At 41.7% G+C, this 14,093-nt stretch overlaps 1 protein-coding gene across 7 annotated transcripts in view; it reads right to left on the bottom strand.

Annotated features, from left to right (window-relative positions):
* HIVEP2 (HIVEP zinc finger 2) overlaps positions 1-14,093 on the bottom strand; it is a 137,704-nt gene that overhangs the window by 65,364 nt on the left and 58,247 nt on the right. For 5 of the 7 annotated variants that reach the window (XM_080588049.1, XM_080588050.1, XM_080588048.1 and 2 more), the window contains one exon: positions 12,997-13,058. The gene's annotated coding sequence lies outside the window, so the exon portion shown is untranslated. Of the gene's footprint in view, positions 1-10,671; positions 10,860-12,996; positions 13,059-14,093 lie in introns of all 7 variants that reach the window. The other 2 variants (XM_080588052.1, XM_080588054.1) reach the window with 1 other exon arrangement.

Here is a 14,093-nt window from a genome sequence, read left to right as displayed (position 1 = left end):
AAAGACACAGTTGTCTGTCTCTTGGAGGAGAAAAAAAAAAAAAAAAAGAAAGAAAGAAAGAAAAAAATACCTTCAATAGCTGCAGAGAAAAACAGGAGACTAAAACCCAATCAAACAGTGAACTGGTCAGAAGATAATGCTGGCAGACTGAAATATAGAGCAATTCTTCAGGTGCCTCTTAAAAATTACATCAGGTTTTGGCCTCTGTGGTATTCTAAGTGCGACTGTGGATTTTTAAAATTCAAATCTGATATGCTCAGCAACTAACCGAGATGGTTTATTGATCTACGGAGCCTAACTGTGAACCTGCTGTCAGAGCGACACACCGGTCTGCTCAGGAGGAATGCAGCCACGAAATCACAGAGCAAGACGCCAGCAGTTTCTTTAGAAAAGGAAGGAAAATGTAATGAGAGAACCAAAGTGGGGGTGGAGAAAAACACCAAAAATTAATAAAATGATAAAAATTAAACTCTCATAACAGGACAAAACATTAAGCAATCCTTTAGAAGCTTGGGTTCTCAGAGTGTTTTCTCAGATTTTTGATGACAGGTTTTTCTCCTCACTGGACTACTGGAGTTCTGGGTTATGATCTCCCAGGCAATCTGAAAACCTTATCTCCTCTCAAAGGCATTTCAAGCAGCTTGAGAGTTTGTAGGTGGAAGCAAATAAAGCTGAAGCATGGCTGAGGTAGGACCTCTACAGATCACTACAGCAGTAGTGATTCTAGTAGGACAGCCTATTTGCTGGCAAAGCTGTAATATGAAAATGTGATATATTAAAGGTCAAGACTCCAATACAGAGCAGACTCGTATGTATTGTGTTTTAATTTCTTTTTACGCTGAGAGGTGCCTAGGGACCTGAAGAGGTGACAGAAAGATAAATCATGCATGACAAACTTGAACAGAAGACAAGGCTGTATCCAGAATAGGATAGCTCGGCTGGTGCAGCTGTCCTAGCAAACTGTACTGACAGTGCGTTCCCAGCACAGGCTTCATTCGTACCAGCAAAATCATATTAGTTGCTGGCACAGCTTTTTCCTAAGGTCCCTCTTCCCTCATACAGTAAGCCAAAAATGTTTCTGTAAAAATAGAGGTTTGTCATAAGTGTATGAACAGTGAGAGCTTTGCGTCAGTCAGGGATCACATCAAGGATCAAGCCTCATTACACCTTTGGCCGAGATAGTTACGACAGCAAAAATCTGTAAAACAGGTGTGTTATTCCAGTGACTGGAGTGAAAAGCCCTACGTAAAGATTTCAATACTGGCCTCTGCCACTAGCAGGAAATCTTACATTCTCATTTGCGTTTTGCAGAAATGCAGAGGTGCCCGGATCAGAAAGGTTACACTATTTCCACAACAAAAACAGTCCCTAGCATGCCTGCGACTGACCCTAGCTGCTATTCCACCACATTTGGGAAGGGAAAGCTCCCCCCAGCCCTGCCCATGGCAGAGGGGAAAACCCAGGCTGAGCGCCCTTCCCTGGGGCCGCGAGGAGGGGGAAGCGGGCGGCAGGCTGGGTGCTGCTGCCTTCTGCAGCCTTCTCCTGTGCCGGGAAGGGAGGACCACCCAAGCCCTCTCTTCCCATCTGCACAGTGTACAGTGAGATGGGACAAACTGCACCAAACCAAGTGCCTGGGACTACGGGGACGGCTTTAAAAAAACAACCGCGTTCACTACAATGATGAAAAATACAGCTGACTTAAGATGTGTTTTCAAGAAATTATCACGTGGATCTGTTTTCAGGAGCTGTCTGAAAAGATATTTTCCAGGTGTGCTACGTCCTACTGTTCACAATCACCCAAGTGATTTAAGATTTTAACACTGTCATCTATGATTTTTGTAAGAGAAGGGGCAGTGACTTTAACATGCCCTTGAGGAAATTATGATCCGTGAGGGATCTGGCAGCCTATACATACACAGCTTGCAGCCTGGTAAAAGGGCTTACCTGCCTTTGCTTTGGCATGTCTAGAGCTGTGGTCCTTGCCCACCCAGTATTATTTAATTTCTTTACAAGGCATGCAGTACGTATTTCTGGAAGGCTGGACATAATCCAGGCTACTATGGTTTCCATGGACAGGAAGCTTGAAGGTTTGGGATTAAAACAGCAGGAGGCTGAAAAGAAAATTGAGGACCTAGAAATAACAACTGATGGTCCTGACGCAATCATTGCCGAGGACACTGCGGCTCTCAAAAATGTAGTCAACAGCCTGGAGAATCATCTCAAAGAAAAGGCTAGGTTTTGAAGGATGGTGGAAAGCTCCTGCAAATACAGTTACGTGACAGGTTCTGGTATGCTTTTGCTTATGGATTTCAACCAATTCTGCACAGCATCATGGAGGAAAATACACAATATTGAGCTATCTGATCTACCCCAGCATGCCTCATTTAAAGGAAAACTACTGCTGGCTAGGACCCATGACAGAAGTCCTCTTCTTCCTCTAGCTCCTGTCCCCATTTGAAGGTGCTCCTGTCTCCACTGTCACCTCTTGCTGGCCAGAGGCTCATCTTCCTATTTCAGTCAGTCTGAGCACTCCACTGACCTTCAGTAGCCACTGAAGCCAATCAAGGTGGCTTTGCCTGCAGTAAGAAACAGAGCCCTTGTGCGACTCTTTCAACAAGTAGAGTGGTAGAGTAGTAATTTTCAGCTAATTAGCAATGATGATCCATGGGCAGAGTGTCATCTTCAACCTTTGCAGCCCCATGCAAAGGCAATACTTGTCCAACATCTGAGATCTGCAGCATAGATGAAGAGTGATAGAAAAGGCATGAAGGAAAATTTGAAATTCTGTATCATTACTGTGCTAGCTGAAGAAATAAACTTACCAGGAACCCTACTGAACTTAAGAGCCATAAATAACAATTAACCATGATTTTGTACTTGACAGTAGACTCATTACTTTAGGGCAGATAGACAGGTTTTATCCTGAATTTTCAAGACTTGAAAGCATTGTTGTGGTCAAAGTACCACCCTGGTATCCTTTTGTGATGGCTCAGACAACAGGGCCATAACAAAATAAAGACTCCTAAACAGCGTACTAAAATGATCCCTCTCTTAAGCTACCTTTAACATCCCCCAAAAGGTCACTAAAACAGTACATTTTAGAGAAGAAAATTATTTACCTTTGAAATACAAACGGCAATGTGTGTGAGCAGAGCCTCCTCTGAATTTATTCATGTCTCTGTTCAAGAGTCTGGTGCCAGCTCACACTGATACCCCATTGAAAACCTGGTTTCAAGCTGTCTTTGCTCTCTCCACTGTGTTCAGCAGCGGTTTAGTGCAGCTGCAGGCAAAAGAGTAAAGACTGGAAGGTGGCAATTCCACCAGGACTTGTCCCCTTAAAACCTCAAGGCTTCACTCTACGTTAGGGCTTCTGCTCAAAAATTAATAGAAAACAGGAAAATGGTAAGAGGCCACACTGACTGTGGAAAGTCCAACTGAGGAAAAACTGCCCTAGGAAAGTAGCCAAGAGCAAGCATGGGACCTCAAACACTTTCAGACAGCACTGTCAACATGCTAAACAGCAAAAGTGTTTCTGCCAGGAAAACATACTGCCAATGCTAAGAAACATAAAAAATCAAGTTAAAGGCTTCTCACGAGGAAAACAAAAGGCAGAACAAACAACAGTGATCATTCAGAAACTCAGACACAATTAAAAACTAAGGAAGAAGATAGGTTAGATCAAAAAAGGGCAGAAAAGGCCCCCACTGAATTCTACATCTCCAAAGAGTTATTCAAATTCCCACTTCAGTGTTTCCAGAGATGAACACCACAGATTCTGATTCAGGAAGTGCAAATAGATATATTAAAATTCAGTCAATTATATCCCAAACAGTTACCATGTCACTCCAGAACCTTTGTGAACACCAAAAATAGCTTAAATTATTATATTTTTTTTTAAAGCAAGCATTCAGAGAAAATCAGCTATTATTCTATCAAGACTACTTGATGGGAGATGAGCAGAGTCAACAGACCCCAGGGGAAGGCTAGAGGCCAGCACAGCACACTTCATCTTCCCAGCTGCATGTCCTCGGGATAGGTTAAAGCATCTCTCACTGCTCCTCTAAGTATTGCTCACTAATACTCCGATCCCCCATTACTTTCAAATGGGTTTTAAAGGGGTTAAGTAAACACAGTCATTATTATTCATGTTGGGGCTTCTCCTTCTCTTTCATTCTGACAAATGAAAGAAATCCTTAACTTGAACTGCAGAGCTGTGTTTCTGCACCTACGTGCCAATGTTTTTCATATCATTTCATTACGACTAGTCCTGGCAAGGAGCAGTAAAGTCCCCAGTGGGTTTGCAGATCATTACAGCAACATGATTAGAAAGCTACGTCCAAATATCGTAAAAGTCAATGGAACTTGGACTGAACCCAAAGAGAAATATTTTTTCCTGCTATGGGTGGTTAGCTGTACATTATGTTTCTTCTGTTGATAAAAGTGAGTCTTCCTCTATGCACCAATTTTAATTACTCAACAATACAACCTGCTTTTGAACAATAAACTGTCATGAAAGAAACCATAACCTGAAATAGAAAAAACATGTCTTTTGTGTCCTGGAATCAATCAAAAATCCCAATGACTACAGTAACAGTTGAGTAACACTACCCCACTATTACATACACTGTGTATACTATGTGCACACACACAAAACACACATGTGCATTGACCTACTGATCTGTAGGTCCCATAAACCCTTCCCTGGGAGCTATGACTACGATGAATGTTTGTAGGAGGAAAGATTAACTTGTATGGTCATAGGGATACAGCGTTTCTCACCTTCTGCATAATATTATTCTCTAAAATTTTATACATTTCCCAACCTTAAAATAGCAATACATTTCTGTGAAGAAAAAAAAAAATCTAAGAAAGAAGAAAAAAAATGTTTTTTAAAAAATAGTCTAAATACTTAATACAGATACAAAAGGTTATTCATAAGCAGTACCACACCACTGAGTTTATGTAATAATTACTTGGCATGTTGTATCTGTTACAACATGCAAAGTAATATTCGTAATATTTCTAGCTTATATGCTGTTCTTAGCACAGAGGGCTGTTTTGTCAGTAGGGCTGTAATAATTCACATTCTGACTGGAAGAACAAGCCAATCTGTCAAGAGTTGTACCTGAAGAGAACAAAAATCACATAAAACATTGAGGCTGGAAGCAAGCTCTAAATGGGTCGTCCTAGATCATCTATCATAGACACGTATCTAGTCTAGCCATGACAGACTCCATATCCTCCCATGGCAGTTTGCTCCACTGACCTAAATGTTGCACAGTAGTAACCCTTTTCCAATATCGAACCGTCTAGCAAAACACTCCCTGCTGCAGCTTAATAACAGCATTGTTCCCCCTTTTCTCTTCAACAACACGTGAGGATACCTTGCCCCATTCTTTCCAACTATTTTGGATGTATATGTATAGTTACAGTTCTGAATTACACCTTCTCCAGACTCAACATACCTACACTTCTTGTCTCAAATACTCTTTTATCTTGACTTTGGGCTTCTCCATCTTGCTGAGGAGTTCTGTGAATTGAGGTTACCTTTTGGCTCTTGATGTTATGGACTGAAGAGGATTTGAAATGTTTGCACCAAGTCTAGTTAGGAATTTATTTTATGAAGCTTGAAGTTACAAATGTGTCATTACACATCTCCGTGCTTTATAGTGGCATTTGTTCTTTCAAATTTAATATTGTACTCCCAAGAAACACCTTGAGCAAATCATGCATACAAAACCAATAGGCACAGTAATGAGATAGTTGGAACTTAATACTGCTGTTCTTCAGGATGAGCTCCGTAATTCCAGGGAGCTTCCACCCAAACTTGACCAAGGAGTTTTACCTCCTTACATAAACATACACTTCCAATTAGAGATTAGGCACTGCTAGGAGTGAAGCTGTATCAGCACCAAGATTATCCGAGCATTTACACAGAATATCTGAAGGCTGATGAGTACACACTAAGCTCCAGTAGCAGGATCCAATTTACCTGCTTCCAAGCTGTTTCTGATATGACTAGTCAGGCTCCAGACATGGCAATGCTACCACACACTTGGACACTCTGTTCATTTGGTGTATCGTTGTATCATAATGCACATGCATTTAAGTAGAATTTGGGACTTTAAATCAATTACTTGCCCATAACATAAAACAAATCGATGTTTCGAATGAAAATATATGCCTAAAGAAGGTGGTAAAGAAGAGGCTCTGATACTTGAAAACTTTTTTCTCTGTCTTGACAATTAAATTGGCAGAGGGCATCCCAATGGCTTACTCCACAGTCATTTCAAATATCTGCAATACATTACCCATCCAACCTGTTTTCAGAATCAATAAGAAGGTTTGTTTTTTCTTATTTTTCACCATTTCAACAAACAGAGGACATCACTGCCAGGATAACCTCTGCCTGCTGCTAACACACAAAGCTGAAAACATGCTTAACAATAGCGTGGCACAAGCGAATTATGCATTGAAGAAATAGCTGTAAGATCTGATACGAACAGACAAGCGTTAACTCTCCAATATGCAGCCGAGAAGACCGGCTTATTGACCATAAATGAATTATATAACCCAACTTGTATCATATCATCTGAGACTGGGTTAGGCCACTACCACTTACATCTATGTGGGTTTTTTTTCCAGACAACTGTCAAGTTACATTCCTTATATAATGCTGCTGCGTTGCTAACCTGAAGTGTAATGAATGTGCTCATTATAGGGTAATTACGAGTACTGAGATCAAGAGCTGTCAATAATTTGATTTGCTCCATATAAGGTAAAAATTTATCTTTGCTATAAAGGGAATGCCAATTGCATCTTTTGAAACAGCAGCAAAACTTACTGATTTCATTGGATTGAGAGTTGTAATCTCCCTCTAGCCACGTATGTGAGCCCGTGCTTCAGCAGGTGCCTGGGACAAGGAGGTGGCGCTGCAAATTAAACTGCTGCCTGCACCATGGCTGCATCAGGCCTTGGCATACAATCCTCTGCATCCTTTAGCAAAACAACTTAGTACAGTACACATCTGCAGCACTCATGGTCAAAGAGATTCAATGTTTTCTGTATAGAAGAAAAATCTATGCACAGTAAATTTTCTTGATTGTTCAGTCTAGTTTTCCTTTTTCCTTTTTTTTTCTGTCAATTAAGTGCAGCCTATTAAAGACTGTGAAAAGAAATGGCCTTCAACATGGATTTACATTCCGATCACACAATCGCAAATTCTTCCAGAAAAAAACAGACTATTGAACTGGGTCTACAGTTTTCAAGTAAGTCAGGCCCAACTTCTAGATGTTGCCTATAGGTTGTGCTTATGCATTGCCAAAGAATTGCTATTTAATGTATTCCAAGGTAAAGTGATGCCCATGTAATTAGGCTCCAAATATGTTACACCAAATTGATAATGACAGTAGTAAGTAAGTCTCTAACACCTGTCCACTTATATGGAAGGTTTTTTGGCGATTTTTTTAAAAGATTTAAAGGTCTGTTAAGGGCGTCACTACTGGTGAGCTGGGAGAGAGACCTTTTTTTGCCATAAGTTCCTGTAGGAAAAAAGCAATAGTGTTCCTTCCCCACAGATAGCAAAACACAAATAAAGCCTGGTCAGGTAGGCCTGTTCGCCAAGCTCAGTAACGTATCGTACATCCATTCCCTGCGCCCCAATGTACAGCCCGGTGCTGGCCAGCAGCTCGTGCCCCCACCTTTCACCAAGTGACACGGGTTCACAGCTAGAGATGGGAGAATGGCTGCAATGAAAGAGCAAATGTCCTCATAACCACAGTGTCCCTGCCTGTCCCCTCTGCTCTTCTGGCTGAGCACCCTCTCTTAGGATCAGCCCGCACCTTCACCGTCCCCAAGCTCTTTTTTGGGGAGCCGCCTGTGCGACTGGTGCACACTCCACTCCCCTTCTGGCACTCTGTGAAGTGATGATCAAGAGAGCCTGTTCCTGCACAATCTGGCCCAAACCATAGCTCTAAATGTATCTTCCAATTCTACTCACATATTTATAGGCCCCATGCAGGGAGATTATTCTTTAAAAAATATTACAGGAAAATGCTGCAAGTGATCATCATAAAAAAAAATCCATCAAAATTTCATTAAAAATTAACAAAAAGAAAGCATTAGTGTTGTCTTACTAACTGGGGGGGAGGTCTCATATTATTAAATTGAGAAGGGCAGCAATGGAAGGCCCTTTTAGATTGGTGTTTCCATTCTTTCCTCTTTTGCTTGGTTCAAAAGTCCTGCATAATTAATACCGCAGTACTTAATAAATGCTTATGAACCTACTACCTCTCTGCTCTTTCCGTTTAATTAGGTGATTGACTTCAGGCATACTATAAATTATAATGACAATTTAATTACTTTTTTAATGTGCACACTTAAAAGATTTATAAACAGGAATAGAGCAGTACAGTGCACTGAAAACTAGAAATACCGTGAACTTGAGCACAGCACAAAGTAATCCAGTCTGAAGCACCTCTCTGAGCACACATCTGAGCACCTGCAATGGCTGAAAGCTCTGGTGTCTGCGGTGGACAGACACCAGACAGCCATGGACAATTTTCCACTTCTCACCTGAACACCTGTGCACACTCCTCTCAACTTTTTCTTCTGGTGCCTGGGAAACCCACTCAGTTTCATGGAAGGAACCAAAAATAGTTCCAAGGAGAAGTCAGGCAATGGACTTCAGTGTACCTTAAGTATGGTGTTTGCAAAAATGAAAGACCCTTTCCCCTTGTTTTAAATAAATCATAAAACTTCATTCTCGCTTCATCACAACATAGTTGTTAAAATTTGCAGGAGGCTGAGATCTCCCACAATATTTCAGCTGTCACAGACAAATTGATAAAGACTGCAGATTTCATAATGCCAGGAGGAGACCCTTCCTGGTTGGGAGACAGAAATGTGTGTGTGAAAATATTTCATATCATCAGCACCACATTCTGCAACAATCAGAGTCAGCTCTTCTGATATTGCTGTTATGCGACTTAGGACTCTATTCCCCTGTCACTTACATGAATGTAATTGGAAATGAATTCACAAAGCTAACAGAACTACACACACAGAAATACGTAACAAATCAAGTATGAACCAGGTCCTATTTTTCACATCAAACTAGTCCTCAGAAATGTAAAAACGGTAAACTAAAAACTAACTTTTTAAATTTTAAATACTTTAAAGTACTAAGAGAAGAGTTTACCTATCTGAATGTCCAGGCTTTTCTAACCCCCAGTCGGTCATCAAAACCAAAATCACCGCTGTTCTCTGGAAGTTACCTGTCCTCACCATAGAAAAACAACAGCACTTGTTTTAAATCTCACTGTATGTCCTATTGGTGAAACTTTCTCATGTAAAAATGTCATTAAAATTTGGGCTAGAGGAGATGCTTTCCCATTTGGGAGCTGAATCTGGTTTGGTGTGACTATTCCTGTCTGTTAATTTAGCAGTATAAAGTACAACTGTACATTCTTGGCATACTTACTGGGGATGCTGGCATCTCTGTAACCAGAACTGCTTGAAGAGAGAAAAAAAAAAAAAAAAAAGCAAAGAGGCTGGGCAATTCGCAGCGTGCTAGGAAAATGATGGGCCATTCACTGTTTTAAACCTCATCTCTAGGCAGTGCTAAATAGTCAAAGGGGAAATAAATGTAAATATATAGCCAAGGCTCAGTGTTATGACAATTGTTTCTGGTTTCCCTTTTTTCACGTGGAAAAAGCCATCCCAGAGGCTCATCTCATCTGCTCCCACAGCTTCCACATGTACCTGTACCCCTCAGCCGGTACCACCGGGGCCAGAGAAGGTGTGCATGGAGGAGAAGCCCCCGCGGTGCTGCGCAGTGGGGGAATCACGAGGAGACGCTTTGTCCGCGGCTTCCGCTTTCAGAGCAGCGGCGCAGGGCTGAAACAATGGATCTCCTACGGGGCCGGCGTTTCATCCACCCTCGCGTACAGCCGGTGATTGATGGTGGGTCAGGAGGGCAGCAGACTTTGGGTGCACAACCCTTAAATACTTTATCAAAGATGGCAAAAGGCCATTCGCTACAATAACACAGCAAATACTTCCTTTCACTGTAGCGCAGACGAATTCCTTCCTCTCTGCAGGCTGAATTCGAAGCTTTTGGTTCTCGGCGCAGAGCGTGCGCAAGTCCTATACTCGCAAAATGCACACGTAAAAAGCTGCACTTTTAGTCGTGAGACTGTTTGCCTGTAAACATTCTCACCGAAATGGGGAGTCAGCCGTGTCCGGGCTGAAAGCGTATGTGGTCATAAACACGTAACTCTAGGGATTCACAGCCTCTACAGGACAGTGAAAGAAGATAACTCACTTCTCTTTAAAAACGGAAGCTATACAGTAAGAATCAAGAAAATTTGTAAAGCTGTGTAAATGATCAAAATTTTTCATGCTGAAAGGGTTTCCTGAATAAAACATACTGCTTTGGTAGAACTGAAAAGTTCCACAAAAATATAGATTTTGTCCCTGGTTTAAATGAAGATTTAGGAAATATATACCTTCATGAAATAACACGTTACTTCAGTACTAACATTTTAACAGTAGTTCATACTACCTTAACGAGACTAAGAGATGAGCTGGAATACTAGCATGCCATCACAGTGTTTTTCAGCAAATAAAACTGAAGCAACCTTTAGAGCGTTCTGGAATAAGATGTCTTACTGTGTAAGAAGTCTCGTGGTTTTGTTCCAGCTCAGAGCACAGGTGAAGTATTCCAGAATCTTCTGCAGTTTTAAATTTTCTTCCAGTCAGCTTTTGCTTTCTGTTCCTCCTCAGCTGGTTCTCTCTCTGTTTAACCACCTCGATGTTTTTAAAAGCTGATCTAGCTGCTCTGAAGTTGACAGCATGCCCTAATGCCACAACAAGGATAGAAAGTTGAGGCCTTGGATTTTGTTTCTAAAGGCACAGGCACTCAAAAATCTCCAAAGAAATCTCCAAATTGGCTGTGATGATTTCAGCTCCCTCCTCAGCTGACTGGAGCTCTAGCAACACAGGAAAACCATCTAGCTGCCCACGCAGAGGGCTGCAGAAGCCAAAATAATGATAACCAATAACGAAATCATTGATTAATGACTATAGCAGCTAGCAGTAGATCGTGACTGTTCAGTTTTGGACACTGAAGAGTCTGTTCAAATCAAAGGGGTGAAGCCACTGGCTTGGATTTTGGGGCAACACAAGGCAGGTAGCAAAGCATCAGGCAACATCATCACACGGGGATGTGCATCCACGCATCACTTGTGGGTACCCCGCGGCAGAACAAGCGGGTGGTTTCCCTTCCAGAGGTCTTACAGCATATTACGCTACGGCAATGGATTTGCATAATTTCAGTCAAATGATGTATTACAAATTTCACCATAGATTTTGAGCTCAAACGCTTTAGAACTGAGCAAAATAAATGGTGCTTATGTTGGGAAAACGGAAAGTCTCAGGCTGGAGGTATCTCAACTTGTTACAGCCCTATCGAGCAGATTACAAGTAGGCCCGTCGTCTCCAATTCAACGAAGTCCAAAATTCAGATTTAAAATAAAAGTGATGTTAATTAACAACTGTACTGTGTACTAAAAAGTTTCTAAGGTAATAAAAGCTTTTGCACCACTCATATTACACAGAAACCAAATCTGCACACAGGCAACTTGTCCTCTGAGCATTTTCATTCCTTCTTGAGAAGAGTGTGAAGCTAACATTAGCATCAAACTGTGTCATATTTTTAATGCATTTTACATATAAACTGAGAGGTACTTGAGGAGCCACAATGATGTCACAGAGAAAAAGATTTTGAATATAGCTTTTCAGCTATACCCACCTTCAGCTTGTGCCCCAGCACTCTGTCCCCTTTTGTTCATGCAGGTAAGCAGAAACTGGCAGCTGGGGAAATTTATCTGTATTTGTGAATAGGCACAAAACAGATAAATGCTGGCAGGCATAAATTCATGTTTTATCAATATATATTCTGGTACTTACTGTCAGAGTAATTTATTCAAAAAAGGCTTTCAAAGGCAAACACCAGTTTAAAGAAAAACCAAAATCCTTAAAGAGACAAATTCCAGTCCTGACTTATTCCTTGTCACAGCAGATCCAGGCTCCCAGTGGAATGCAGCAGAAGACAGAAGCACCCTCACTGGGTTTCTCTCACAAAGCCAAAAGGGAAACCACTGTAATTAAGTGAAGAGCCTAAGAGAGAGTTTCTACAGGCTGCTGCCTAAAACAGGTCCCCTGCAAGTGGGGCCCCTCAAGCTGGGGTGGGTGACAAGCACGGCGCGCGGAAACACAGAGGCTCCACATCCGAGCCGCTCTTGCACGGGGCAAGCAGAGCTGACAGTTTTGCATGCAGCATCCCATAATGACAAAGACTATCAAAATTATAACAACGCACTGTTTTTGCAGCTTGTAGCTGATGGACCTACGAATGCTCGGTTTCACTTCTCACAGTTATTCAAATTATCCAGCCCTCGTAGGTCTGCAAACCTGAGTTGCAAGTCTCACACACACGGGGATTTATTAAAAGGCTGCTGGTGCATTTGACCGTAACAAAAGGCTAAAATAAATAAATAAGTAAAAAAGTAATGAAACACACTAAACATTTCTGAACCCCAGATTATATTTGGCCTGGATCCAGTGGACATGTTTGTTTTCCACTGACTCCCCTATCATAAATTGCCTTCTCCCAAAAACGTGATCTTAATGCACTGCACACCAGGGGCAGGAAGACAGTGGAGCACTATCTGTGAGAGTCACTTATTCCATTAGTCAGAAATCAAAAATTAAAAGAAGCGCTTCAAACGATAACAGAATGCAAAACCTCATCACTTCCTTCAACGGGAGGGCACTTGAAGACCTTATTCATAAGCTATTGATCAGTCAGAACATGTGCTGGGGTAGAAAACTTCTGGACTCTGTTCAGAGCTCTTAAATAGCACTGGCTGGACTTGGGCAAATGGTTTGAATTTTCTATGCTTTTGCAAAATAGTAATAAAAATGCATACCCACCTCACAGCATAGAGGCTTCATCAATGTTTCTAGCTCACTCTCAGCTTCTTAAGTAGACAATCCTGCAAAAGTACAGAGTATTATTATTTAGGTTTGATTTCCTTTAAAAAGTTTTAGTCATTTCTATTTCTTGTTTTTTTACCAGGTAGGAACAATTGTGGATGTAAAATCAGCACGTCTGCCTGGAGGCTAGTCTAAGGCTCCTGCCTCACGCACACGTACATATATATCACTAGTACCCCACAATACATACCACTGGTCTATGAATAGGTCACTAGAACACAAGCCAAGCAATGCGCATCTAAATTTGAATGCTGAACAAACAAAAACGTGGGTATTTTTAAGATCAAAACTCCTTCCTAAGAATCTCACATGCTCCCCGTCCCGCAGTCCTGGTGCGACATGTCAGAGGCGGCTTTCTGAGGCACGGTGGTGTCTTCTGAATCACTGCCATTACCCGAGAAAACCCCAGGAAGTGGTTTGAATGAGAAGCTGGACCCGACTTGCGTAGGTATCAGCTGATGTCAGAATACACACAGCACAAAGCCGTAACAATAAGGACATTGTGAAACCAGGAATAACCTTCTCTTATCTCCCGCAGTTTGGGAAATCATTTCTAACCCGGTGACTACAGAGGAACAAGTCAAATGGTTAATTATTCACTGCGCACTTCGTAATTAATCTCCGTTTCAGGCCAAATCCTTGTATGCCCATAATAACATGAAGATCTCCAGTGAGGGAAACAACAGCATGAGCTTTTGGACCTCCTTCTGCAAAGCAATTCGTTTTTCCATAAACAGTTACTATTAAGCAAGGACAAAGCAACAAACCAGACAGCCATCTGTGTAAACCAATTTAAAAGGATGGTGATCTCATAAAATTTTTTGACCTAAAGCTCTCCATTTAACTTCTGCCACCCCGTTCTGCCTTGGCAAATTCTAGGTTTTAGCTGGTCCTTGGGCTAAGGCCGCATTTCCACTTTAGGGAAGGCCGCTCCTTGAAAGCCAGAGTGACTTCAAACCTGTGAAAAGAGCGTGTCAGTGAAAATACCTCGGCATATATGGAAGCAGGACAACCTAACCAGCAGCCCACACACC

The sequence above is a fragment of the Anser brachyrhynchus genome (genome assembly GCF_964034855.1).
Source record: "Anser brachyrhynchus genome assembly, chromosome: 3".
In the NCBI taxonomy this organism is placed as follows: Eukaryota; Metazoa; Chordata; class Aves; order Anseriformes; family Anatidae; genus Anser; species Anser brachyrhynchus.
The sequence above is the reverse complement of the archived record's forward strand: the minus strand, read 5'-3'. Positions and strand labels throughout refer to the sequence as shown.